The sequence below is a fragment of the Eptatretus burgeri genome, chromosome 4 (genome assembly GCF_056783735.1).
Source record: "Eptatretus burgeri isolate ZD-2024b chromosome 4, Ebu_testis_v1, whole genome shotgun sequence".
In the NCBI taxonomy this organism is placed as follows: domain Eukaryota; kingdom Metazoa; phylum Chordata; class Myxini; order Myxiniformes; family Myxinidae; genus Eptatretus; species Eptatretus burgeri.
In genome coordinates this window covers 31,153,443-31,180,599 of record NC_140964.1, presented here as the reverse complement: position 1 = coordinate 31,180,599, position 27,157 = coordinate 31,153,443, and the positions used below count along the sequence as shown (strand labels likewise).

General features: G+C 43.5%; 1 protein-coding gene and 1 long non-coding RNA gene across 5 annotated transcripts in view; one reads left to right on the top strand and one right to left on the bottom strand.

The window, feature by feature from the left end:
- Positions 1–27,157, bottom strand: part of ARB2A (ARB2 cotranscriptional regulator A) — a 198,105-nt gene that overhangs the window by 103,234 nt on the left and 67,714 nt on the right. The window lies entirely within an intron of this gene.
- LOC147027730 (uncharacterized) overlaps positions 1–27,157 on the top strand; it is a 105,175-nt gene that overhangs the window by 42,804 nt on the left and 35,214 nt on the right. The window contains exon 2 of the long non-coding RNA XR_015057228.1: positions 1,943–1,972. This is a non-coding gene — a long non-coding RNA (uncharacterized LOC147027730). The remainder of the gene's footprint in view (positions 1–1,942; positions 1,973–27,157) is intronic.

The following is a 27,157-nucleotide window of genomic DNA, read 5'->3' as shown; positions in this document are numbered from 1 at the left end:
AGATGAGGAACCATTTAAACAAATACAAACTAATTAAAGGAAGCCAGCATGGGTTTATCAAAGGTAGTTTCTGTTTAATAAATCTTTTCGAGTTCTATGAAGCAGTGTCTGATTGGGTGGATGAGGGAAAGGCAGTGGGCATGGCATATCTAGACTTTAAGAAAGCATTTGATAAGGCACCACATCGGAGTTTGTTAGCCAAAGTGAGGGCTTGTGGAGTGGCTGGTTAGGTAGCCAATTGGATTGCAAACTTGCTTAGTGATAGGAAGCAAAGAGTGGCTGTGAGTGGGAGGATGTTTTGCTGGGAGGATGTAAGTAGTGGGGTACCTCAAGGATCAGTACTCGGACCATTACTATTCAATATTTACATCAATGATTTGGATAATGGGGTGAAGAGTAAGCTTTCAAAATTTGCAGATGAAACAAAGGCTGGAGGTAAGGTGGATAGCAGAGGGGGTGGTGAACAGATACAAGAGAGTATTGATACTTGTATGGATTGGGCAAAAGATTGGCAGATGTAATTTAACCTGAGCAAATGTAAGGTGTTGGGGATGGGAAAGAACAATGAAAATAGAGATTACAGGATGCAAGGGGTAATTTTGGAGCATGTCACACAGGAGAAGGATCTGGGGGTGGTAATAGATACGGGAGGTAAGCAGGCAGCACAGTGCCGGACAGCTATAGGTAAAGCAAATAGGGTTTTAGGTTGTATTCGGAGGGGGATCAATTATAAATCAAAAGAGGTGGTGTTAACATTGTACAGGAATTTAGTGAGGCCACATCTAGAATATTGTGTGCAGTTTTGGTCATCACAGTTCCGGAAGGACATAGATGCCAGAGAGAAGGTTCAGCGTAGGGCTACTAGATTGATTCCGGGCCTCACTAGACTCAGCTATGAGGAGCGGTTGAAGGAGACAGGGCTTGATACACTAGAAAGGAGGCGGTTACGAGGAGATATGATGGAGATGTTTAAGATAATGAAAGGTACAGATAAATTATTAAATAGAGTAGACAGTGACAGAACCAGGGAACATAGCCTGAGAGTAAAGAAGAGGAGAGTTAAGCCGGTAGTAAGGCAGGGGACTTTCACTCAGAGTAGTTAATGCATGGAATGGTCTCCCTGTAAAGGTAGTGGCAGCAGAAAAAGTAGATAAGTTTCAATTAGAATTGGATAGGTACCTGGAAGTTATGGAGATAGAGGGGTATGGGGATGTTGACAAGACTTTTAGGTAGTTTGAGTATTGATGGGTGATTGTGTATGGAGTGGTGTTGGTAGGGGTCTTATTCAGGGGGGTTGTGTGGCTGATGTGTTCTTAACCAAGCCCATGCCCCCTCTCTGAGGGGAAGAAAAGAAAAATTAAATTAAATTAAATTACAACAACAAAAAAAATACAATTTTTTTTTTCCTTTCATTAATTAAAAACATTTTTTTTTTTTTGCATGTTCTTTTTTGAATCTTGGGTTGGTGTGGTGTTCACGCTGGCATGATGGGCTGAATGGCCTCCACCTGTGTTGGATTTCCTTGTTGACTTGCAGAGTGTACTCAGTTCCGTAGATGACATGTGCCGAGGTGCATTTTAAGTTGTGTGGTCCATAACTTTGACAATGCTTTTGCATCTTGAGATTGAATTGGCTGTCTTGATTAGAGGGCAGGTGTTACAATGACTGAACACTTGAACGTTCCTGGTGGAAGGTTAGAGGGTAATGGTTCTATATCCAGGGAATTTCGCAATTTTCTGCATCACTTGAAAGGAATGAAAGGTGGTTGTGGAAAATTTAGGTAGTTTCCAGATTATTCTATAACAACTTGAAGTTCCTCTGGATGATGTTCTCGACTCAAAGGTTAATGGGATGGTAGCTGAATATGAATGTGATACTTTGTTGAGTTTTATTTCTCAGTTCTGAGGTTGTAAATCAAGTCATCTGTCTGTTGGTGTTGCAGGTATGCCCCAGTGAACCGGCCACAATGGAGGTAGGAAAGTTACACTCGGTAAAGAACTTGCACATCTCATTGAATTCGTATTTGATGTTGGAATTGTTACTACACAGATGGTGAAGCCTGAATAATTGGGAAGAGGGAACTGAACTTTTGAGGTAGGATGGGTGAGAGGATGAATATATAATATATGCATGATTGTGAATCTGTATGATTTTAATGGACAATGGGGGTAAGTCGATTTTCTTTGATTGAAACATTCAATTCGAGAAAGGTGACAGAGATATCTGAAATCTTCCATGTGAAATCAAGGGCAGGGTAGAAGGAATTTACAAAGTCGACAAACAGTTCAAGATCCTCTCTGGTACAGGATGCAGCACCGATGCTGTCATCTATTTAGCAGCTAAATAGTTCTGTTTTGAGACTGTCAAACCGATCTAGAATTTGTTCAAATTTTCGATCTTGAACAAAATTTATTTTAACCAGTTTGAATCCTGCCCACAACCATTATGATAATAAAATGAAGTGCGACTTGAAATACGATTCTCAACAAGACATCAAGGCTGAATGGTTTCGGCTGCAAAAATAGCTGGACTTTGACAAGGAGGCAAATGTGTGAATCTATAAGGATTGTAAAAGATTGAAAAAAGTTAATGTTTTACAAAGAAAGATAATTTCACAAAACAAGAAATATTATCACATTATCAGGTTGCTATCAATATGCTAAGTAGACAAAAAATAAATGAAGATGGGCACATGCAAGGCTTTTGATAAATCTAAATATGCCATGATGTCAACATTCAAGTGAGTGTACACCAACAAGTTTGCAACATTTGGTGGAGATAGAGCGAAAATCTATCTATAGGAGATAGAAAATAGATAGATAAAGAAAAGATAGAGCGATGTAATTTCATCAAATATGTGATCTACCCAATAGGAAGGTGGCCCAGTCTGTAAGAAAGCCTTCACCAAAATAATGATGGTTGCACCGGAGGGCACTCTAGGTTTGCTCTCTGTCTGTCCGTACATCCCACCTGTAGTTTTTCAGACTTTTTTTCCCCATACCCTTCAACATATTCACCTGAAACTCGGTACATGACTTTATTATGATAAGTTATAGAACGAGTTCGAGTTTCAGGGCGTTTCGTCAATTTTTCACAGAGTTATGCCCTTTTTGGACTTAGAAAATATCACATCGGTAAGGGACATGCATTGCGAAGCAATTCTCGATCTTGTTGAACTTGTCGCCAATATGGTGTTCGCAACAGACACACAAGTGTGTTTTATCGCAATGTATTGTTGGCTCTGTGAGGTCTTTCATTTCGTTGTTTTAAATGTTTTTTTTGCATTGAAGTGCAACATTTGTTCAAGCATAATTATACAACTTTAAAAATGAGTCACCTTTCCTTTTCTTTTCCTTTCCTTCAGAATGGAAAACAAAAGGTAGGGCAGGAATATGTTTTTCTCATTTCACAGGATCTATCTATTGTCCTTTGTCTGTCAAATAAATTATTTGTTTTTGAATTGAGCTAACATTTGTTGCAAAATTATCAAATTTTCAGTTTAAGCATTTAGCCAATAATGCATCTCCAGGAGGACACACTGTTGACATTTTTGTTTTTGAACGACTTCAATCAAATTTGTGATCTGCCCAATAGGAAGGTTGCTCAATCTGTAAGAAAGCCTATGCCCAAATGATGATGGATAAAAACACCGATACAAGCTTGAGTGCAACTTGAATCGAGCCATGTTGCTTAATAAGCATTAAGATACAATGTTACACAATGCCATTTTCTGCAAAACAACTGGTACCACAATCTTGATCATGGAAATAAATGAACAGCATTTGCCCATTGTGGATTTGATTCAAAATACATTATTTTCAGCCATAACATCAATGCTGTGTTCTAAGTTAATGTCATGTCACGTGCCATGTGAATACATTGAAAACTCAATTTTATTTATTTTTGCATCTTACCAATGGCTCAAATAACACTTAATGGTAGAGTGTAAAAGGTTGGAGGGTTAAAGGCAAGAATTGCAATGGATGCTGAGGGGCAGATCAACCACAGACTTTAAAAAGAAGTGCATTGCAAGGGGTAATGCGACTAGTTTCTTGGTAATAGAGATTACCGAAATCTTTTGAACACCATACTCCTATTTCTATTTCACCTTCACCCGAACTCTCTGCCATCCTATCTCCCTGTTGGAGTTCCTCCAAACTTGCAGATAATCCTGCTGTCAAGGCAAAAACATGCACATGTAATGAAATGTCATGTTTAGACTCCGTGTTTAGTAGAAGAATTGCTCAAAATCAAACTCGATTTAAAATGTACAAAATACAGTGGAGTCCGGTAAAATAACAAATGATGGAACAAATTCAACACAGACATACAGCAAATACGGCAGCCAGTCGAGTAATAAGGAGTGCATGCATCATAACGGTAATATAAAAAAGAAAAAAATACAAAGAAAATAAAACGATCTGTCAAACGAGCAAAGAGAAAACTCGAAGGGCACTCGATAGAGCGCATACCTCCGCCACACAATGTTTGATCCAGTAGAACATGTTGGGGTCAAGAAAAATTAAAAAATTCATGGGTCCAGATCTGAAATTGGATCTTTACCAAAAATTGAATGAATTCGTCCTGGTCAAACATCCAACCTGTCCACCAAGTTTTGGCCGAATAGGTCCACAACTTTTTTAGATGTCGTGATATATATCGTTTTTGGTCCGATTTCTCAATGGTGAAGAATCATTAAAAAAAATTATAGTAGCCGGATCCTGATGTGCATTCGGATTTTCTCCAAAATCTATTCTGTTCGTCCTTGTGACACATCCAATCTGCCCACCCAATTATATCCAAATCCGTCCACAACTGAGATATCCAGCACACAAACAAACAGACAAACGAAAAAACAAAGACAGACAGACACGGGTGAAAACATAACCTCTTTACACCTTCGGTGGCAGAGGTAACTAGAATGGCACTCGGTAGAGTGCATACCTCTACAAGGCTGAACTGAAGAGTTTACGTTGTGTGTCTCACTGATAAGCCGGATCATAATCCAGACCTTAAACAAAATCTAATCAGCTTGTTTATGTCGCCGACCCAACTCATCCACCAATTTTTGCCATAACCCGTCCATAACGTTTTGAAATATGCTATATATCGTTTTAGGCCCCATCTCTCAACGGTGAAGAATTACTCAAAAAAATTCTTCTTTCCAGATCCGGATTCGGATCTTCACCAAAATTGAATCAATTTGTCCTTGTCATACAACTAACCAGTCCACAACTTTTTCAGATATCCTGCTCACAAAGAGACAGGCAGGGGTGAAAACATAACCTCCGTCCACCTTCAGTGGCGGAGGTAACTGGAACGGCACTTGGTAGAGTGCATACCTCTGCCAGGCTGAACAGTTTATGTTTTGGATCCCACTGATAGGCTGGATCTGTATCTGGCTCCGGATCTTCACCGAAATCGAATCAATTCGTCCTTGTCACACACTCAACCTGTCCACCATGTTTTCTTAGAAACCGTCTATACCTTTTTGAGATATCCTGCTTACAGACAGACAGACAAGCAGAAGTGAAAACAACCTGGCAGAGGTAACAATAAATTTCTTTATTTACCAAACCAACAAAAAAATTACACATTTCAGCTGTCAGAGCTGCATGGAAAAATAAGCACTTCGTGGCAGCCGAGTGTTGAAGGGAGCAAAAATAAAACTATTAAATCCATTTCATCAAGCCAATGCAGAAAGAAGATGGAAGGGAACAACAACTACAACAAGAACTCCCTTCTACGACTACTACTACTATGACTACAACTACTACTACTGCTGTGGGAGCTGTCACTGAAGGACTATTCTTTGTCTGACCAGAGAAACAATAATTACAGAAGGATGGTTTGCCTACTGCCAAGATAGCTCCGCAAAGGAGAAATCCTCCTTCAAGCATTGTCAATGTGAGACGTACCAGTTGAGGTACAGTGCCTTCCCATGGTAATGTGTACAAGGATATAGGTATTGAAAAGAATGACAGAACCATTGAGTACAATGAACAAGTCGCAGTGTCTCCCAATGGAGGCTCCTCCCCATTCCATCCCACCACATGCAGGCAAAAGTATAAAGAAAGACCAGAAAGTATGCAGAGCCACTTATCTCATGTGCACGAAGTTTGATTCAGATAGTCAGTGAAAATAAAGTTGAGGCCTGTACAGTTCATGCTTTGTTTTGCACAAGCAGTGGGAGACCATGTGGGAATGTTGTGGGAAGAAAAAAAAAATGTGGAAAGAATGTGAGAATTTATGAAGATACGAGTATTATATTGTTTGACCATGTTTTACTTGAGACTTTATGCTGTATATAGCAAATAACTAGGAAGCACTACAGGAAAGTACAGTACGTAAATGCATTTCTCTCATGCATGAAATCAAGGCATCATTGTGTGTTTACGGTTATGGATCACAGTAATATTATGCCATGTGAGCCATTAACACTATGAAGGCCCAAACAGTCATTTTTACTCTTTTATATTTTTTATTCCTTGTGCTTCCTTTGCTTGAAAAGTATGACGTTGTTGTTTTCATGACTACAAATATTAATTATTATATAAATATTAACAACTTTAATATAAAGATGTAACAGTCAAAATGACTGCTGAAATTGGTTATAGGTAGGAAAGATTTCCAGCCTTCGTCGTGTTAATAAGGGGCTGGTTTAAAATGACGAGCATCTTGTTCCAAGCATACAACATGTTTTTCTGATGCATACTTTTATTTGGGCAGTGTATAGGCAACTGACAGTTCTGTATCAGCAAAAAAAAAATTATGTGCATGACGCAAAAACATACCTCCTGCTTATAATTCAAAACACCTCACTGTACAGGAAAATGTGGAGACTGGAACACAACTGCAAATGGTGGAGACTTGTAATACCCTCCCCCACCTGGAGGGGGCGGTACACAATACACATTTACATCGCGAATTTGCGTCCCGCCCTTCCACCCCCCCTCCCCCCAAGACGACCGGCAAAGAGAAGAACACCCCTATACACTAATTGGGGTCATGCTGTTCTTATGAAGCAAGTCTGGATTTAATCAGCCCAGAACTGTACGAGTATCGCAGCAAACAAATGAAATTGCTCGTTGAGCAAGGAATTGCTGAAATAACTTTGTCATATCTCCATGATCTCTGAAAAAACAAAAACCTGGAAATCAATTTGGTTCTTATAAGTCGATAGTGCTACTGTTTAATGAGTTATAGTACTTAGTTTGGGCATGATCATAACTTGGAAGTCAATCGGACTTGAAATGGCGTTTTTATCGCAATTTGAAAGTTTTGACCCGACCCCCCCTGACATTCGACCCCCGAGCGCTAAGAAGGGTGTTGGTGTGACATCCCAATGCGACATATGGTTGGATGCAGAATTGGAAGATGCACATTTCGGATTTGGTTTGAAGTCGATACGACCATTTTAGCGGACGTTATTGCGAAAATAAGAATTTCGGTTTTTCGGTGACCTTGACCTTTGACCTAGATTCACCAAAAACGACAAGTGTCTAATTTAGACCATGGCCGACATCAGTACCCAGTTTGGTCATGATCGCTGAAACGGTGTGGCTGCTACAGGGTAAACAAACACACAAACAGACAGACAGACAGACACACAGAATGACGCACACAACCGACCAACACAATTGCCGAAATCGGAAGGATTCCGGAAATTAACAAACACCAGTCAGTGAATTACAGTAAGGATAACACAATGACCTTGTAAAAGGACGAATTATGACAGAAAACGGTTTAATAAATAATTCCAAGTCCCAGACACTGTCCCGAGGTACATATCTATTCCTGTGTATTATGTTTATCACCCTTTGAGGCACGCTCGTTCTCCAGCTCCTCATCGAGTGACAATCTCAGGACTTCTGCACAGCAGCAATTTGGCTGTCTGACTGTAGACCACATAATGGCGGAAGTCATGTTGTCTCTTTGTCTTTGTATCATCAATTAATCGGTAGTTTTGCACAGTAAACCATGGTGAAGAAATGTGTGATAATCAACTGCAGCAACACCACAGATAAAGAGCGGGGTACATTGATAAACGTATTCCCATCTGATTCCTTAAAACGGCACGAACTGGCAAAGATTGTGCCGAGAAGTCTGCTCTGGGAAATAAATCAGCCGTGATATGTTCGAACACTTCACACCGGATTCCTTCAAGGTTACGAACAATTTCATTGATCAAATGGGCCATCAAGGCAGGTAAGCACCACTTCACTGTTGTGGAGTACACTCGTCCTTCCTGCCTACACCACACTGGTTGAATGGCAGTGTGGCATCGACAAGGAGAGAGAGAGCGAGAGCGAGAGCGAGAGAGAGAAAGAGAGACACAGAGAGACAGAGACACAGAGAGACAGAGACACAGAGAGACAGAGACACAGAGAGACAGAGACACAGAGAGACAGAGACACAGAGAGACAGAGACACAGAGAGACAGAGACACAGAGAGACAGAGACACAGAGAGACAGAGACACAGAGAGACAGAGACACAGAGAGACAGAGACACAGAGAGACAGAGACACAGAGAGACAGAGACACAGAGAGACAGAGACACAGCGAGACAGAGACACAGAGAGACAGAGACACACAGCCGCATACACAATGACACTTCTACGATAGACATCGACTGATGCTGTTCCATTCAATGCATGAAAATGTTCAACAATTGTATTGCTCCTCTGTGCTCCACAACATTAATATGTCTGGTGCATTCCAGATACAGGAGGCTGAAGGATTCTGCTATCCCCACTCTGAAACTTGGCAGAAAGATCATTAGATTGGAGGAATTCAGTCGCTCAATCCAAAAGTCAGAGGGGCGGATGCAAAACGCGAAAGGAAGAGAGTGAGTATCTTTTTCTGACCCAATATTTTCTCAGGGATGTCAGAAAGGTTTTTGGATTCCTTTGGGCAGAGGTTAACAAGACTACTCCATCCGTCCTGTACATGGGGTGAGATCTTAACATCAAGCTGAGTTCCCATGCCTTTGCTTTGTCCTCTGTGAAATGAAATATTTTGGTTTGTTCTCCAGAGAGCTTTCAGCACCAAACAGACTTATTTTCATGTTAGATTGTTCACGACACAATGTTTAAATTTTCGTGATGATTTTTCCAGATTGTTGAGGAGCCTTTACAGGCAAGGCAAGGGAAATTCTCAGATCAACCATGATCGCTTCTTCAATCTCTCCTGATGTTGAAGTTGATGAATGCCTCATGTGTCACTGCACGTGTTGCCTAAGAAAGCTTGTTGTGATGCACAAACAAGGTAGTTTTAAAGCCGTGGAACTGTGTGATCTCCAGTCAATCACACTCCACATCCATGTGTCTGACAACTGATTAGCACCGATAGGTTCAGTATTACAGAGAGTGCCAAAAAAAAAAAAATCCCACAAAAATTTTTTCACAATACATTCATTATTATTCTGAATTATATAAAACTTCAGGAATATGTGCTACATTTTGTGTGACACAGGTCTATCAAATATCAGAACCGTAACTTGTAAGACTTGTTTGGCACTCGGTCGATCACATGCTCCAAATGTCCACCTTGATGCTGAATACAGATTTGAACACTACGGGTGAAGTTGTTGAGTACGTGCTGATATTTGGCAAGTGGGATCCACCTAACTTTCTCTGTGATTGCTCGTCTCAGCTCAAAGATGCTTCTCGGGTTATCCACATTGTCTCTGAAGATATCTCAAAGACAAAGAAAAAAAATCCAGTGGGCTTAGATCAGGGGAATGGAGACCATTCGATGCTGAAGCATCAGCCAATCACTCTCTCATGGAAGTGACTTGTAACCGACTCATGGGAGTCATTTGTGGTGCAAGGGGTTGCTCCCATCATGCTGAAACCATTGTTCTTTTCTTTGAAAGCTTCTCCTGGAACCAAGAGCAGCCCAGAATTCATTCATTACTTTAATGTTGTGCTCAGAGTTGATGGTCATGGTTTAACTGTCCTCATCTTTGAAATAGAACAGATGGTCCAATGATGCAATGCTTGCTCATTGCAAACATCAGGCTGTGCACTTGACTGAATGTAAGGACTTCGAGAGATCTCATTAGGCAGTACTGTGCCCCAGCAGACATTCCGAGATCTCAAAATTTCTTTGTCCATTTGAACATCCTTTCTTTTCATGGGGCATCTCTGCAGTTAAATTTTCTCTTCAACTTTCTTTGAGAAGGATTGTTTCGATCTAGGCTTCAACACCAAAGGTTTTCATTACTTGTCCAGGGCATCATTTCCTACAGGACCTCAGCTATCATGATCTGAAATGAGAGAGGGGAAGAAAAAAAAATATGAAAAAAATAAATAAATGGTGAATAAAGAGGATGGTTTGGGATTTTTTGGCCACACCCACGATATGTGGGAAGGATAGACACAAGTGGCACCTCATCAGGTGGCACTATGACAGGTGGCACATATCAAAGGGTTTGATGAAAAGGCTCCTTACTCTATCAAAGATATGAGATTTTGATGTGGTAGTTCATCGAATTACGGGTATGACCAATCACCAGTTTGTATGTGTACGGCCTTATTCCCATGTCATTCGGATCCGAATCTGAGTTCGTTGTCTTCATCCATAGAGGGATCAAACTAGAAACTCGACTCTGATAGTCAGCTATCATCATTCAAAATTTCTGCCATCAAAGAGGTTGTGTCGTTAGATTCCATCTTTCGGAATGAGTAAAGTCACAGATCGGTCTTTTTTTTTGTATCCCTTGCAGAGGCTCGGATGAGAGCGAACACACAACGCACAGCAAGGGGGACATGCAACAAGAGGGGCGGGAGTGGGGAGGACAAAACAGTGGGGAACAGAGACAGGAGATTAGGAGACAGGAAGGAAAGCAGGAAATTTGAAGGAGATGGGCTTGGGTTGGATTAACGGGGGTAGAAAAGATGGAGGATCTGGATGGGGGTGATAAGAGGTGGTGGTGAAAGCTGTTTTGAAGGTCTGGAGGGAATAATGAGATTGAATCGAGTGAGGGAGTTTATTCCAAATTTGGGGAAAAAGAGTAATGAAAGAGTGAAGGTGAGCAGTGATTTTGGTAGTTTTACCAAAAGGGGGTTGAGCGCCTTGCGGAAATATGGTGGGGACAAATCGCAGACCTAGCAGAGGGGCGAGAGTGTAGAGGAGATGGTAGAAGACAGAAAGACCACCGACCTGTCTGTGGTGAGAGAATGAGAGGCCCAAAGACAGCCTCATCGTGGGAGATGCCAATGATCCAAAATGCCTTGGTTTCCACGGCGTGAAGCAGAGAAAGGTGGGAGGCAGGAGCACCAGCCCAGAGGGGAGAGCAGTACTCCATCAGGCCGTGGACGAAAGCTTTGTATGTGGTCAGGAACTCAGATGAGCCGAGGAAGGACTTTGCACGACAGAGGATTCTGAGTCAGCGACTGGCTTTGGAGGCCAGGTTGAAAATGTCGCTTTCCCAGGAAAGATCATGGCAGTTCGTGAGACACAGAAGCTTCAAAGAAAGGACTTCTTCCTTTCGGAGAGACAGTGAGAGTGTGAGATTTGTCCGGATTGAAAGACGTGTTCCACGTGTTGGACCAGTTTGTGATTTTACCCAGATCTGCAGTGAGCGAAGAAGTTGCTGCTAGCCGCTCTGAGGGATGACAGATGGTACAGCAGAGGGTGGATTCATCAGCAAAGAGATAAAGAGGATTTTCCAGAGAGTCAGAGAGATCATTGATGAAAACCAGAAAAAGAACAGAGCCCAGAACACTGCAATGAGGAATTCCAGCTTGGACAGGAAGAGGGGATGAGAGAACTCCATTGAGGGCTACATGTTGGCTGTGACAGGAGTGGAAGTCTGTGAGCCATGAGTGGAGATGGCCTTGGATACCATAGGAAGAGAGTTTGGTGAGCAGGGCAGGGTACCAGACCGTGACAAAAGTACGTGATATTCCGAGAAATATGGCGCTGATTTAATGTCCGGCATTGAGAACCTCCATCCATTGTTGGGAGAGCAGAAGCAGTATATCCAGGGTAGAGTGACCTGGTCTGAAACCAAATTGATGATCGGAAATCAGGCCATTGGAGAAGAGGAAGGATTTGATGTCTGAAGCGATAATGGATTCCATAACTTTGCTGATGATTGGGAGAAGGCCTATTGGTCTGTCGTTGCAGGGATCTGTTTTTGCACCTTTTTATGTAGGGCAGTGATGTTTGCTGATTTTCAAGCAGATGGCAGATGACCGTGAGCAAATGAGAGGTGAATAGAACAGAGAGAGGGTGAGTAAGAGCAGAGGAGCAGGTTTTTAGGACGTGTGGGCTGATGCCGTCTGGACGGTTGCAGAATCTAAGTCGAGGTTTGACAGCAAGCTCTCCACCATGTCGAGAGAAAAGGACACAGAGTCCAGGGACAGTTCGATGCAACTGGGTAAGTTAGATATAGAAAGCGATGGGTTTTGGACACAATATTTTGATGCAAACACAGAGTTTAGGCATTCAGCCTTTTTACGTGCGGTTATCAGCAGTGTGGCCATTTGAGATAAGGGAGGGGATGGAGGGGGAACATACACCAGCAACAGATTTTATTAGACGCCACCAGGATTTGGAGGAGGGAGAGTGGTTTGAAAGTTCAGACTTGAGCTTAGAAAGATGTTGTTTTCTAGCTCTCCTGAGGGTAGATACACACTTGTTCCGATTGGTCGTGGATAGATTCACTTACCTTGGCAGTGATATTCATGTCTCCGCAGGTTGTGAGCCGGAGGTCAATAGACGTCTGGGTCGGGCCTGGGGAGTCATGGATTCACTGGATCATGGGGTGTGGCGCTGCCGGTACCTGTGCGGGAGGACGAAAGTCCGAGTCTTCAGGTCCTTGGTACTTCCAGTCTTGCTCTATGGGTGCGAGACTTGGACTTTGACCAAGGATCTGAGACGGAGACTTAATTCCTTTGGTACCAGGTCTCTTCGGAGAATCCTTGGCTATCGCTGGTCGGATTTTGTGTCCAACGAGCGGTTGCTGAGAGAGACTCGGATGAGATTTGTTACCTGCATAGTCCGTGAGCATCAGCTGCGGCTGTATGGACATGTGGCTCGTTTTCCTGACGCTGATCCTGCTCACCAGATTCTCTCAGCGAGGGAGTCTCATGAGTGGAGGAGGCCAGTGGGCCGACCACGTGCCTCATGGTTGCAGCAGGTTGACCATCATCTCAAGGAGATGGGGATGGGCCTGGCATCTGCCTGGGGGATGGCCAGACGGAGGCCCCTGGAGTACCGGCGGAAAGTGGACGCAGCGACGCGCTGTTCTGGCACATGCTCCCATACCTGACCTGACCTGACCTGATCCTTGGATCCCAAGCCCATTACCATAACCATTAAGCCAACACCAGGCATATGTTCATGCATATGCTACACCAAGTTATGGTGGAGGCCATACACTTGAGAGAATGTTGTAGAGGAAACTCATTTTAATGTTTATTTCAGGGTATGAGGCTCATCGAGGAGCTGCACACACAGGTGCACAAAAACAACCACAAACAACAATCATCAGAGTATTGAATGGTCCCCATGCACCGGCTCACTCACTCTTGTCTGTCTGGATATGTATGTGTGTCTGTCTCTGTCTCTGTCTCTGTCTGTGTCTCTGTCTGTGTCTCTGTGTGTCTGTCTCTGTCTCTGATATCCATTCGCTGTCTGTGCCACGGGCCTATTCGAGAGAAAAGTCCAGGGCTATGACACACACACACACACACACACACACACACACACACACACACACACACACACACACACACACACACACACACACACACACACACACACACACACACACACACACACACACACACACACACACACACACACCTCCCAGAGAACTCTGGGTACCCACAATGCCATATTTTTATGATGTCACTTTAATGCTGATCAACATGCAATCAACATGTAATTAAGAAGGAATGTCCATACTCTGTCCATTAAATGCTGAGGGTCGAGCAAGGAAGCATCATGTGCCATTAAAAGAAAAAAAAAAAAAAAAAAAAAAAATATATATATATATATATATATATATATATATATATATATATATATATATATATATATATATACAATTCGACATTGACCGATATGCCTTCGGCCACATCTTTACATCATTATACATACTTGTACCAAGTTTGGTTTAAATTCCTTACAGCTGTTCTCAAGTGTCACATTTTAACCTGACATAATCGCTGACCTTTGACCTCTTGATGCCGAAATATAATCAGTTCATTTTTGCATCACATCACAATATATACTGATATCAAGTTTGGTCAAAATCCTATCACTGGTTTACAAGCTAACGTAGTAACAGCATATTTAAATAAAGGGACCTCTGACCTTTAACCTCTTGACCGCATAATCTAATCAGTTTATCTTTACATCATTGTACATACTTGTACCAAGTTTGACTGAGATCCCTTCAGCCATTCAGAAGTTATCGCGGTAACGAAAACTTATTATGGACGCACAGATGGACAGCCTGAAAACATAATGCCTTGGGTGACTTCATCAGCGGAGGCATAAAATCTCTGGTGTGACTCAACAAGTCAGAATCAAACCATTGACCTCCCAGATTCGTACTGGACACTCTAACCATAATGCCACTGTATCAGTAACTAAAAAGCAATCTTGGACAGATCGCCACTCTGTGGCATGGTTTAAATTTCAGCTGAGCAGCCATGGGAATGAAACTCTCACTCATGAAGGCAATCACAACAAGGCTGCACCCAATCCATCACCCAGATGCTCACATTAACATAAGGGAACAATCTATTTATCACAAATGTCTATTCCTTGTAAAGGTTGGGATTAGGGAGTTTGAGGGGTGGGGAGGGGGGGCTTGTATTTATCACAAAGCCTGGTGGCATTGGAGGGAATACTCATATCATGGATTTTCAATCATACGACTTCATTATAATGAGACCATTTATTATGAGGAATGTAATGATAACGATTCATTATAATAAGGCCGACTGCAGTCTGGAATTAAAGCTTCACGAAGGACCACTGCAAGTTGTCAATGAATGAGCGTACTATTGGCAGAGTAAAACAGGAGCCAGCACAGAATTTTCAACATCAGGTGTAAAGTAAATAGCCAAGCTTATTCCGATTAAACGTCCTCGGACTCTGTTATTCAGGCACTCTTTGCTGGCCGTAAATATTTGAACTAATGGCCTCCTCTCGCCCTGCCACCACACTTGGCCAAAAGATAAGTCATGGATTTAGGCAGTGCTTGAGGGGATTACTGTCATGAGGGGGAGGAGGGCCAGAAAGAGAAACCAAGCTGTCCAGTGTTGTCGATGGAAGAAAAAAAGGCTATATGAATAGAATGCTGTCAAGGTCAAACACCAGTTGTCATAACAAATCTCCAAACAAAAGAATTAACAAAAATATTCCTTCTTGCTGGCCATTAATGAAAAAAAGTATGGACATTCCAACGCATTACGCTTTCATTTATCGCTCTAACAACTGGTGATCCACCACTCTGGAAAGTCCACAGGCTTATGGTATTCGACCTCTGTTTTGGGCCAAGCAGATTCCATCATAATCCTCACTCCTGAAGAGCTTTTCAGGTCTGCAGATGCCAACATGACTCAAAGGGTTATTATAGTATGGGGTCGAGGTTTGCCCAATCTGAGCAGAAATATAAAAGTTCACTTAGGAAGCATGCCAAACTCTCAAGAAAGTCACATAAGGAGAGCTTGCAAAGGTGATTACTTTCAAATTCCTACGCTGATTAAAAAAAAAATACAGTATCATGATCACGTGTGAAAATCTCTTTCTTGAACAAGCGACAACTGCAATATCTATGCCTGGGACAAAACACTGAAGTCGCAACTCTCAGGAGTAATATAAAGTCATATCAGATCTATTTTGATAAGAAGGATTGGTTGATCATTTTGAATATAGGAACAGTTCTGGTAATCTTGTATTCACTCAAATTAACCAGAGTCGGTGGCGGAATGGTTTGAATGCCCATTCTGAGTTTGGGAGATCGGCGGTTTGAAACCGTCTAGTCATGCAAGACTTGTTAAAATGGTAGGTGCTGATTTCCTTCCTTGATACTTTTTAGCTCTCATATGAGCCTCGACAATGTATACAAAAACAAAAAATACTCAGGACAAACACCATGGCATGACCACTACTGAATAGGGTTGATGGACCTAATGGCATTATATATATATATATATATATATATATATATATATATATATATATATATATATATATATATATATATATATATATATATATATATATATATATATATATATATATATATATATATATATGTAGTTACGGCTGTGGAAATTCGCAATACACCATAAAGGTTCCTTAGATTAGCTATGCCGGTAAGTGAGTGTTCAGATAGTTCCCCACCGTTGTTTAAAGGGTTTTCTTCGTGTTCACCGGGCTGCGACTCTGAGATAGCCGTTTTTCTTTTTCTATTGTTATTTTGAACAAACCTCCACGCAAGCAACAAGCCACGTTGAAAACCGTCGAACGAAAAAGGGAACCAAAAGAGTTCCGATCGGCGCGCGGATTTTTCCCACCTGTTTCTCCGAGGAGTGTGCCGGAGGCAGGGGGAGGGCAGATTGCCGCCGGTTGGTGGATGAACAGCGTGAGGCGGTCGGGGTGAGGGAACGCCCCTTTTTGGGAAGCTTCCAGAAGGGAGCTGGAGCCAGAAGCGGGGTGGGGCGAAGGGCGGAGCCTCAGATTATAAAAGGGTGGACACGCACGAGGCTCGCTCTCTCTGGTCCATGAGCTCTCGCCCTGTGGTCCATCATCCGTTCTCTCTCTGGTCCATGAGCTCTCGCCCTGTGGTCCATCATCTGTTCTCTCTCTGGTCCATGAGCTCTCGCCCTGTGGTCCATCATCCGTTCTCTCTCTGGTCCATGAGCTCTTGCCCTGTGGTCCATGATCCGTTCTCTCTCTGGTCCATGAGCTCTCGCCCTGTGGTCCATCATCCGTTTTCTCTCTGGTCCATGAGCTCTCGCCCTGTGGTCCATCATCCGTTCTCTCTCTGGTCCATGAGCTCTCGCCCTGTAGTCCATCATCCGTTCTCTCTCTGGTCCATGAGCTCTCGCCCTAGGGTCCATCATCCGTTCTCTCTCTGGTCCTGAAGCCCCTTCTGCCCTTCAGTCTTTTCTTGTTCGGTCGTGGGTCGTGAAAGCACCAGCAGCAACGCCGGAGAGAGCTCGCTGACCACGCCAGGGGCCTGAGGTCAGGCGCGGCTACGCAAGGCTGTGGGGAGTCGACGTTACGACTTGCCCACCGTCGCGCCACGAGGGCATGGGTAAGACCCTTCGGTCTCACGGGACCCGTTCGGTCCTCCAGGTCCCGTGCCATAAAGGTTTACGAACTCCGTCTACCACCCTGCCTATGGGGAGGGTTTTTCTTTGTTTTCGTATGCATGCTGTGGCGCCGTATCCTGCCAAGTAGAAACTGTGTAAGTGACTGTGCATGTAAATAATAATCGTAGTCGGTGGTATTGCTTTTGTGTGCTTGTATATTACATGACTGCCTTGCTTGTGTTGTGTGTGCAATATGTGCTTTAAATAAATGTCCTTGTGTGAAATGTATCCCGTTCGTCGTCTTTTTCCCTTTTGAAAGTGCCACCTTGAACCGCGGAATAAATTAGTAGAGGGTTTTGAACGCCCGGTAAACAGAATCACATCCGTCGAGGTCGGCGATAACACCACTCGGTTATCACTGTAGCACGGAACGGACCGCTTAAGCGGTTCATGACCTAGGCCGACCTGCGTCGAGGTACGATCGCCCGGTCGACTACTCGCGCAGGTACTTAGGTAGGTCGAATTTGGCGAGCAACCCTATCCTGCGCGGGTGGGCAATTGGCACGATCGTGGTGAGGTTAAACCCCCACCCGTGACTGGCTCCTGGCGGTAGTTCCAGGAGGGTAACGACTGAATTGTCCGTCCGGTGGGCGACGCGGTTGCGATTGGAGTTACGCAATCGCTCGCACGCCAGGCGGGCCAGAATTCGTAACAATATATATATATATATATATATATATATATATATATATATATATATATATATATATATATATATACATACACACACACACACACACACACACACACACACACACACACACACACACACACACACACACACACACACACACACACACACACACACACCGGTAGGCGACGAGGGATTCGCTAGGATCGAAGCGCTGGATACGATGCTTTTCATTCTGACCGATCCACCGACGAAGATTCATTGCCAAGACGTATTGGTTCACATATAATAGTCCTCTGCCTGGCAAGATTTTTCCTATTGCGTATCTTGCCAACTGGCACTCCTCATAAAAAATGACGGTAAATAGACACCCTATTTTTGAAGGACTACCATTTGAAAAATAAAACCTAAATCAAAAATCGGCTCGAGTAAAATTTTCTAAATATCTCGGGTTTTTTTTTCCGAAGTCTCGTTTCTCCACATTTAAAACTGTAGGACAAGTATTGAAAAAAATGTGAACGTGCCGTTTTTCAGCCGCTGCAAAGCAACGGAATTCAAACGCGCACACTCCCAGCGCATATGGCACCTGTTCACAAAGTTTCATCGAAATTGGTTTGCTGGTTTGTGCTGTATAGCCTCGCGTTGCGCACGCGCGCGCACACACACACACACACACACACACACACACACACACACACACACACACACGCACGCACACACACACACACACACACACACACACACACACACACACACACACACACACACACACACACACACACACGGAAAACCCGACAATAAGGGATATCTAGCAAATCCCAATTAATGGAAATGGTTGCAGAAAATAATTTACTAATGAAAAACAAGTTCTCATAAATAATGTACAGATTGGTATACGGTAATCATCAAAATGTCGTCGCATACTAGGAGACTATCGATGGATCTTTGTCATTATCAAAAGTATACTTTAGAAGCCAGAATAGGAAATCAGAGGACTCTGGAAGAAAGCTTTATATTAGGAATGTTGATCTCCATATAATAGCGAGAAGCAAGTATATGGTGACATTATGTGAGAACGGTTAGATTCCTTCCAGAACATTCTGTGACAAGCGAATTGACACGGCACTGTGGTCGGAATACAGATTGGCAAACGAATCGACATGGAATTTATAGCCTCGATCCACTCCTTCCGGGATTAACACATGATCCAGTTACGCGTTGTTATGAGTCCATCCATGGGTGGATACTGAAAGATTGTTTTCCAGGCAGAATTCGTCAAGTTTTTCACGACCATGTTTTTGGGAATAATCTACATTCAAGTCTCCAACAATGAATTCATTCATCCGGAGCACTTCGTGCAGTTTTATGAAACCCGATGGTACACTTGTTGGGTGCACATATGCGAAACAGAAAGCTTGGTCATTGATATCGCACTGTACGGTCTGAGTTTTCTGTTCAATGTGATTCGATTGCATATCCAAGTTGAACCTGACTGTACTGTCCGAACGTTGGTACACAATCATTCCCATGGATCGGTGGAGGTAATCCAGGTGACATACTGTATGGAAGTTTGTAATTTCTAGTCTGTCATCAGTTGTCGCTTCAGGTAACTTTGTTTCGGCGATGCACAAGATATCGGCGCATTTGAGGTTCACATCACTGGCCAAGTCAAGAATATGATCAGCATCCAGCAGACCGTTAACATTCAAATACACAATTTTCACTTCATCAGACTCGTTGAAGTTGAACACTTCTAGTGAGAGTGGGACCTTGTAAAATCCATACCCATTGCGGTCTAGTCTCGAGAGTTCTGTCACAACGGCAACGCTGGTCTTGATCATGGACCGGTCAAACGATCTTAAAAAGAGATTTGACAGCTTTTTCACACGCGTGACGGCCACATAAAAGCTTCCTGGTGCTGATCTGCCTTTACCCGAGAAATCTATAATTACCTCTTTGAGGGTCTGACCTTGTGATTTGTGGGCTGTAATAGCATACGCCAGTACAAGTGGGAACTGACTTCTCTGAATTCGTATCGAATTTCTCGCGGGGTTCACACTGAATGAAGCTTTCATTTTTTTGATAGAGACGGCACCGAACTTTCCTCGGAACTCGTACTTACGGCGACCAATTACAGAAGCTTTTGAACCAGTGGTCCCAGAAAACTTCACCCAAACTATTTCACATTCTTCATCCATGTCCACGACATAACCTCTACTGCCATTCGTTAGTCCATCACTTTTATCCGTATTGACGGTAAGCATTACTGGGGCGTCTACCTTGACTTCAAGACAATCTGGCAACGAATCGGTCCGAGTGTATGGAAGATTCATGACCGCAGCTTTGTTGTATCGATCAGCATTGCGACATACATCCTTCACTTCGAAAATCGTGGAGTTGTTCTCTATCAACAAGAGTTTGGTGTCATTGATCTCTTCACGCTTGGCATTATCACGAACGATTATGGCCAATTTCCCTTCCTTGAAGGAGTCGTTCGATTCCTCGTTTGGACATTGTGTTATGCGGTCTTTGAGAGTCGACTTGTGCTCTTCTTCCAAGGAGTTCACTCCAATACGATCACACAATGCAGAGAAATTCGGGTCGTCAAGGGAACGCATTTTCTGGGTCAATTGGAACATTTTGAAATGTAATTTCCATTTATTGGGTGCGGTTGTATCACAACAATTGGGACGTGAAGTGTTTCCGAATATCCACGAATCTTGTACTGGCGGCAGTTGTAAGAAGTCACCAGTACAAATAACTGGCAATGTGGAAAACGGTTTCTCTCTTTTGCCAAATATCTGTTCACGTCTCAAGTGTATTTGATGCAATTTATTGGATCCAACCATGGACACCTCGTCGATGAATATGGCTTTGACTTGGGAATATTCGTAGGCACAAGTTGCGTTGCTTGAGAACACCTCGGAGGCTTCAGACTCTTCGGGTCGCCATAATTTCAGTGCCGTTTCAATCGTTTCACCTCCAATCAGTCTCGCAGCTGATGCAGTTGGGGACAACACCAAGATAGATGGTTTGCTCAGATCATTTCCAGATTTCATAAAGATCAATTTGGCGGCTTCAATGAGAGTTCTCAAGAGAAACGTCTTGCTGGTTCCGGCTCTACCAGATATGTAGAGATAAAACGGAAGCGCTGTGTTAGAGTTTTCGGCGTTCGGATGCAAATCTGGTCAGCACATCATCGAAAATTCGGCATTGATCGGGATTGAGCTGTCTGATCATAGCACAAACACGTTGCTTCTTTGTGATGTCAATTTCGGAATCGGCTTGTGGACCCGTCGCCAATCGCAGAAAGTGTTCTAAATCCTTTTCGGATGTCGTCTCTCCGTCGGGTTCATTATCACTGTCATTTTCACAGAGCATATCATCAGGGTCATTTTCTTCATCCACGTTATGATCTTCCATGGCTTGTTCAAACTGGAGCAAGAGTTCCCAATTTGGCTCGAACTGTTTACCTACGGCATCTATGACCTCTTTGTGATTCTCATATATTCCATCGATTGTTCCGCGGCGAGGTTCGTGGATTTCAGTCAGCTCATCACGGAAGGGGTGAAACAAAACAAGGAGATTACGTTTGATTTCCGTATCATTTTTTGTTGATAGATGATATCTGACCACAGTATGCTTCCGCTTTTTACGGAATCGACCCTTCTTGTTCTTTAACCATCTGATTTTCCCAGGGGCAGTTTCTGCATCAACAAAATCGTCATTTTTGGATGTGTTGAGGTGTTCGTCAGCGGTTGTCTCTGACTTAGCCTGGTACACGATCCGGTAATCTCGGTCGAATTCCACGAGTGACAAACCTTCCAAATCATCTGGTCGTTTTACATAGTAATCAATGATGTTATTGTAAAACGGGCTCTCGTCATCATCTAGGTCATGTAGATCGCTCCAGAGAAGTCCATCTCGATTGCGAGGATGAGCAGCCTGAATGAACGCGTGTGTTCTGGTAGTTTCGCAGAAGCGAAGGCCCAACATTCTATATACGACTTCCGGACGGGAAACTTCACGACTGTTGGCAAGAGCACGGCTAAACAGTTTCATCTTGTCTTGCGGAGTACGACCGTATTTCGCTGATTCCACTTCAATCTGGTGCAATAAGCGACTGAGTCCGCTCTCATTTTTAGTCAGATAACCCAGTATATAAGCGACACACGCGTATTCATATGGGATGAAGGAAATGTCCATATTCGCTTGGTGAATTTTCAGAATATTAGCATTATAATTGTTGGTGAATATGTCACAGCAGTCGCGTTTTGGGAATATTTTTGAGCCGGAACGACTTGAAGCGGCACACATCTTGAGTGCAGTCAGGAATTCCGATTCACTGAGTCCAACTGCTTCAAGAAACTCATTGAATGTCATTTTCATGAACCTTTCATACGGTCCTTCAGTAGTACACGATTTATTAGATTCAGAGTCAGTTTGTCGGAGAATGTATTTACGAACTTTGACGTAATTTTCCCTCCATCTTTTGACCTCTTCAACGTCCGCGTCCGTATCAGGGCGATCTATAATCGTGGTTTTTCGCATCGGGAATTTTGGAAATTTGAAGCGGCATGAATTCAGTCAGACATACCTTCCTTGAACCCGTCATCTTTACCATGTCCTTCTGTACAGTTGATTTTTTATTTTCTTGCATTTTTTTGCGACAGGTGAATGTATGCGAATGCAACTGGAAGAATTCCACATCTTTATGCAGTTCATCGTGTTCATTGGGAAGTTGAGCACATATGATAGAGTCGATGAATCGTTCACACCCTTCTCTTGATTCATCTGTGCGATCGTATTTTGGAGGTGGGTTGCCATTCTCATCCTGTAGCCACAACAACGAATGTACATGCGGAGCTCCTCGTTGTTGAAATTCAATATGAAAAAAGTGATTCACAGTTTTGTAATTGGATAAGATTCCAGTATTTTTAAATGCACCGTACAATATCTTCATTCGGTTGCTGAAGTGTGTTGTCACATCGATGACATTTCGTTTTTTTGCAGTTTTTTGTGCACTCAAATATCCAACACTCAATGGGCGTACATGGGTCCCTTTGAGCAGTGTGAACTCAATTTTCAAACACTCTCTGGGCGTTCACGGGTCCCTTCGAGTGGTGTGAACTCCTTTTTCAAACACTCTCTGGGCATTCACAGGTCCCTTCGAGTGGTGTGAACTCAATTTTCAACACTCTATGGGCGTCACAGGTCCCTTCGTATGAGTAGACCATCTAATCTGAATCTAAAGTGATCAAAACTGACCATATGGGGGTCATGCAGAGAACGAGTTAAACATATACTCACCTAAAGCGAAACAGAGTCGACTTATCGTTGTGCAACGTAGCAAAAGCGGTGAAAATCGTCGAACCAACTGACGCCAAGAGTCCACGAGGAACGGAAATGAGTCGATTTCCAATGGTCAGGTATAAAACATAAATTGTCTCCTCGAGGATCGAAATCACCAGCCCGGATACCGGGCTCTTCGTACAAGAGGGAGTTAGTGATCGTTGGTACAATCTAATCTAAGAAGTAGCTAGCCAATCCGAGGGCATTTGACTATCGGCTGACGTCACTGACGACCAATGACAGCTTCCAACCATTGATGACTTTGTCGACTCATAAAAAAGATGTCTGCTGGCCATTCTCGACCCCAGAGCAAAGCTCTGGGAACGAGCGTGAGAGAAGTTGCGCTGATTGGCCGCTATGAGGCCGATCCCAAAACTGAGTTATGATTGGTCGAAGCAGTCACGTGGTCAAATTTTCATTGTTTTGGCACCAATCGGTGGTTTTGGTTGTAAAATTATCAGCGATTTTCGTCATATTCTACACGTGTTTTGTCTTCATAATGGTGTGAACAATTCTTGGAGTTCTATTACATACATTTCCAGAAGCACAGCGAAGCAAAGGTTTCAGAAAACTGTGAAAATCGTCTTCTTTCGTTGTGAAATATTTCAGAAATCGAATGACTGTAAGCCTTTCTCTGATTGGACGTGAGCGGCCGCATACGAAGTGCGCACTCGCCTGTGAGGAGAGATTTGTCACACTCATTCCCAGAGCTTTGCTCTGTGGTCGAGAATGTCAGCTGGCTATTTCATGAAACAAATAAAGTATCATACAAATATTGAAAATAGTGAACGTAGGTCGAGAAAAAGTATTTTTTCGAATTTTGCGTATTTCAGCTCCAACACCCTTGGTGATCGAATCTGGAAAAATGCTGCGGTTCATTTTTGTAGTAGTTATTAAACTCTATCCATACAACGAATTTGAACGTTCTGCCGTCGACGGTTTCCGAGGTCAAGGTCACTTAACATATTCCCTGGTTCACCACCTTTCCGTATTCGGAGGGCTGCCATTCGGAAACAATGAGAGATAGAGGAACGTTATGCGATACTAGATGGGGATGCAAGGAATAGGCAGGAGTTGGCCCGGTCGCTCTACCTATCTTAGAAGCCGCACGACGTCAGTTACCGTTTGGGTTCTTAAAACACGGTTTTTCGGCCGCCGCATAGCAAAGGGCGGTTGCTTAGCAACGAAACTCAAACGTGCACACTCCCAGCTCATATGGCACCTGTTCACCAAGTTTCATCGAAATCGGTTTGCTGGTTTGTGTTGTGGAGCCTCGCGTTGCAGACACACACACACACACACACACACACACACACACACACACACACACACACACACACACACACACACACACACACACACACACACACACACACACACACACACACACACACACACACACACACACGACAATCTCTATATCTATAAAACTGAGGATGTGTGTGTTTATGGTCGTTATGCATTTCCACAAACTCCAACCGATTCCATTCAAATTCGGTACGATTATGGCTTTTGGTCCAACTTAGGTCATGGGCTATAAATTTTTTCCATAACACTTCCGATATTCAAAAAAAAAAAAATCGATAAATCGATATCCCTTATGGGATTTTCCATTCAAATCCACTCAAGTTTAAGGCCTACGGGGGACGCAAATTTCGACTTTGCCCCGGGAGCCGTTTACCTCCGCTACGCCACTGCCGAACAAATCGATAATTAATTTCATTCTTGCACTTCCCACTCGACTCCCCAAATAAGCTTAAACGCAATTTCTTTTTAATTGCTCGCCCTCCCTACCTTTTCTGCTGCATACACTGCATTTGTGTCTTGTGCTTGTGGTGCATGCGAGAAATTTAATGTTAATTAATGTTAAGATGACGAAATCGATCCCGTGCATGCAGTTAATTAACGCTAAGATGACGAAATCGATCCAGTGCATGCAGTTCACGCTGTGCAAGCTTTTTGTGCATGACCTCATTGCGCGTGTCCTATTGGTTGCTCAAGGTCATTGCCCTTAGCTTTACTTTTGCACCGACCACTCACGTGTGGTTTGGGATGCAACTCATTTGTCATTGGTCGGGCTATGCCAAGGAAAAACGTGTCACATTTTCTCCTGTTCCGCTATTGTCCAGTCGCATCTTTAGTGCTGTGGACTACCGATTATCCTTTTTTCCTGTGATTGTGCTTCTGCTGTTTGCCGTTCTGACGTCGTTTCTTAAACGTTCGGAGGAACAATCCTGAGCTCGGCTGATTTTCAAACGCCGTTCGGTTACACTAACATTACACTTCCTATCCGTGAGTTATTACTTTTGCGTTTAACCACTCCCCCTTTTTTACATATTGTTTTTTCGATATAAACCCCAACTTACAAATTTACCCGTCTAAGTCGTACTCTACCCTACAATTTTTTTTGTTCCAAAAACCGTAGTTCTTTTCAATCTCGGTTTACTTTTTTCGATAATGCCGCCTAAAAAGAGGGTTTGTCTTGGGCGTCGGACAGCATTAACCACGACCCGAAGGGTTTCTAGGGCAAACGAGTCGCTCGAGGAAACTACCGCCCGACTTTCACAGAATGCCCTGCGCGCAACGGAAATCAGGGCTTTGGAGGGCGATGAACAGCGGGCGGTTCGGCTTTCCAGGAACGCTGCTACAACAGCTGCTTCCAGGGCTCTGGAGGGTATTGAGCAGCGATCGGTTCGGCGTTCCAGAAACGCTGCTGCAACAGCTGCTTCCAGGGCTTCGGAGGGCGATGAACAGCAGGCGGGTCATCGTTCCAGGAACGCTTCTGGAACAGCTCTTTCTAGGTCTACTGAGACTCCACAAGAGCGACGCGCAAGGTTAGACGGTAATAGTCAACGACGGGACAACATCCGTGGCGTCACGTGCCCAAACAAACAGTTTTGGTTTCGAAAAGCTTTTCAGTACGAGGCCGAAGTTAACTATTTCCATGCGTGGTGACATACAAATTGGTGAGATGCGCTTCACCTGCCAATTTTGTTGTGCCCTTAGGTGGGGTGGGGAGTCGCCAGGGATGTGCTGCTCCAACGATAAGGTCAGTCTACCTCCACTTGAGGAACCTTTAAGCCTTTAAGGGACCTGCTTGCAGAGTCTTCATTGACCAGATAGTTTCCTTAAGCTCATCAGGAAATATAACAGTGCCTTCCAAATGACCTCTTTCGGGGCGCATGTTGTTAGGGAAGGGGGTTGGATGGCTACGTTCAAAGTTCAAGGTCAGGTTTACCATCAAATTGGGTCGTTGCTCCCTTCGCAAAACTGTAAACCTTCGTTTTTGCAGATTTACTTTATTGCTGACGACAACAAACAGGCCGATGCACGAATTGATATTTCCCCTCCACCTGAGGACGACGAAGAACATGACACCTTAGACAGGGACGTGCTGCTTAGCTTGCAACGCATGCTGCACGAGAAAAATAATTACGTTCGGAGTTTTAAGTGCGCCTTAGAGTCAGCCCCTTCCCCTACTTTTTCCGTTGTCATTGACGCGGATAAGAGGCCTGCCGGGGAGCATGCCCACTGATACAATGCCCCTTCATATAACGAGGTCGTCATATTCCTCCATGGGACCAGCGTAATAAGCGGGACATTGTTTTGCACAGTCGCGATAGCCGTCTTCAACGAATCAATGAAATGCACCGGTCATATGACGCCCTACAATATCCGCTCCTATTCCCTTGTGGTGCAGACGGATATCGCTTCGGAATTCCTCAGGTTGAACCGAGTGATCCAACTGTCTCGACGTCAAAAAATGTGTCATGCATAGCGTACTACACCTACCGCTTCATGACAAGGGCTACCGATTTCAACGCT